Source organism: Ascidiella aspersa, chromosome 5 (assembly GCF_963924565.1).
Source record: "Ascidiella aspersa chromosome 5, kaAscAspe10.2, whole genome shotgun sequence".
Taxonomy (NCBI): domain Eukaryota; kingdom Metazoa; phylum Chordata; class Ascidiacea; order Phlebobranchia; family Ascidiidae; genus Ascidiella; species Ascidiella aspersa.
Genome location: NC_139451.1, coordinates 14,475,217 through 14,477,716, shown reverse-complemented (window position 1 = coordinate 14,477,716; position 2,500 = coordinate 14,475,217). Strand labels below are relative to the sequence as shown.

Genomic DNA, 2,500 nt, shown 5'->3' with positions numbered 1-2,500 from the left:
TCTGCCCTATCAACTTTCGTCGGTACGGTACTGGCCTACCGAGGTTCTTACGGGTAACGGAGAATCAGGGTTCGATTCCGGAGAGGGAGCCTGAGAAACGGCTACCACATCCAAGGAAGGCAGCAGGCGCGCAAATTACCCATTCCCGACGCGGGGAGGTAGTGACGAAAAATAACAATACAGGACTCTAAACGAGGCCCTGTAATTGGAATGAGTACACTTTAAAACCTTTAACGAGTATCCATTGGAGGGCAAGTCTGGTGCCAGCAGCCGCGGTAATTCCAGCTCCAAAAGTGTATATTTAAGTTGTTGCGGTTAAAAAGCTCGTAGTTGGATTTTGGGCGCAGGCGGCCGGTCCGTCGCAAGGCGTGTACTGGCCGTCCTGGCCTCACCTCCGGTTCTCCGCCGGTGCCCTTGACTGAGTGTCGGCGGCGGCCGGAACGTTTACTTTGAAAAAATTAGAGTGTTCAAAGCAGGCGATTCGCCTGAATAATGGTGCATGGAATAATGGAATAGGACCTCGGTTCTATTTTGTTGGTTTTCGGAGCGCGAGGTAATGATTAAGAGGGACAGACGGGGGCATTCGTACTGTGCCGTTAGAGGTGAAATTCTTGGATCGGCGCAAGACGAACGACTGCGAAAGCATTTGCCAAGAATGTTTTCTTTAATCAAGAGCGAAAGTCAGAGGTTCGAAGACGATCAGATACCGTCCTAGTTCTGACTATAAACGATGCCAACGGGCGTTAGTTTTACGACCTCTCCGGCAGCTTGCGGGAAACCAAAGTCTTTGGGTTCCGGGGGAAGTATGGTTGCAAAGCTGAAACTTAAGGAATTGACGGAAGGGCACCACCAGGAGTGGAGCCTGCGGCTTAATTTGACTCAACACGGGAAATCTCACCCGGCCCGGACACAGTGAGGATTGACAGATTGAGAGCTCTTTCTTGATTCTGTGGGTGGTGGTGCATGGCCGTTCTTAGTTGGTGGAGCGATTTGTCTGGTTAATTCCGATAACGAACGAGACTCTGGCTTGCTAACTAGTTACGCGACCCAATCGGTCGGCGTCTAACTTCTTAGAGGGACTAGTGGCGTTTAGCCACACGAGATTGAGCAATAACAGGTCTGTGATGCCTTAGATGTTCGGGGCCGCACGCGCGCTACACTGACCGGATCAGCATGTGCTCGCCTTGGCCGACAGGTCTGGGTAACCCGCTGAACCCCGGTCGTGCTAGGGATAGGGAATTGCAATTATTTCCCTTGAACGAGGAATTCCCAGTAAGCGCGAGTCATTAGCTCGCGTTGATTACGTCCCTGCCCTTTGTACACACCGCCCGTCGCTACTACCGATTGAATGGTTTAGTGAGGTCCTCCGATTGGACCTGGCGCGGCCGGCAACGGTCGAGCCGGCGTCCGAGAAGACGATCTAACTTGATCATTTAGAGGAAGTAAAAGTCGTAACAAGGTTCCGTAGGTGAACCTGCGGAAGGATCATTAACGGTCTCGCAAACGCTTCGGCGAACGCGAAACTCGGACAAGCGAGAGAAAAAGTCTTTGCTACCCGGCGCCCGACCCGCGAGGAGCGGCGCGCCGGCCGGCGATTCGTCACCCGGTAATGTTTGCGCGTCGAGTGCCGCGGTTGCCGCGCGCTCCGGCTTCAAGCGTCGGCCTGGCCGACCGCTCGGCGCGGTCTATTTTGTCACCCTATAGTGCGAGGCACTGTGCGAGCGAAACAATCGTGGATGGCTCTTGGCGGTGGATCACTCGGCTCGGGAGTCGATGAAGGACGCAGCTAGCTGCGTGAATAGTGTGAATTGCAGGACACATTGAGCATCGACGTTCTGAACGCAAATTGCGGCCTCGGGTCAATCCCGGGGCCGCGCCCGCCTCAGGGTCGCGTTGCAAACGTTCCGCGCGGGGATTTCTCCGCGCGGCTGCTGCGGCGTCGGACGCGCGAGCGCCCGTCCCGCTCAAGACAGCACGGCACGATGCGCGACGATCGCGACCAGAATCCCGCGCGGCGGCGGCGAGTCGACCTCGAAGAGGCCAACGGCTGGCGGCTCAAGGGCGGGAATCGAGGTGCGCGGCGGCGCGCGGCGCCGACGGCGAGCGCGGAACGGAAGAATAGTCCCGGTCCTTACTTTCGGCCTGAGGTCGGACGAGGCTACCCGCTGAATTTAAGCATATTACTAAGCGGAGGAAAAGAAACTAACGAGGATTCCCTCAGTAACGGCGAGTGAAGCGGGATGTGCCCATCGCCGAATCCGCGCGCTTTTGGAGTGCGCGGAATTGTGGCGTACGGAATTCGTCACGGCGCGCTTCGCCGGTCGCCCGCGTCCTTCTGATCGAGGCCTTTTTCCCAGAGCGGTGTCAGGCCCATGGCGTGTCAGGCCCATGGCGGCGACAGGCGGGCGCGCTACGGCGTCTTCCCAGAGTCGGGTTGTTTGGGAATGCAGCCCAAAGCGGGTGGTAAACTCCATCTAAGGCTAAATACGGTCACGAGACC

The 2,500-nt window shown here is 56.8% G+C and overlaps 2 non-coding genes and 1 pseudogene across 2 annotated transcripts in view; all 3 read left to right on the top strand.

The window, feature by feature from the left end:
• Positions 1-1,491, top strand: part of LOC146144874 (small subunit ribosomal RNA) — a 1,797-nt gene extending 306 nt beyond the window's left edge. The window contains exon 1 of the ribosomal RNA XR_014500947.1: positions 1-1,491. This exon is cut by the window's left edge and continues 306 nt beyond it. This is a non-coding gene — a ribosomal RNA (small subunit ribosomal RNA).
• Positions 1,492-1,738: 247 nt separating this feature from the next.
• LOC146144873 (5.8S ribosomal RNA) lies at positions 1,739-1,891 on the top strand. The gene has a single exon (XR_014499208.1). It is a non-coding gene; the product is annotated as a 5.8S ribosomal RNA (ribosomal RNA).
• Positions 1,892-2,161: 270 nt separating this feature from the next.
• LOC146144872 (large subunit ribosomal RNA) overlaps positions 2,162-2,500 on the top strand; it is a 2,129-nt pseudogene continuing 1,790 nt past the window's right edge.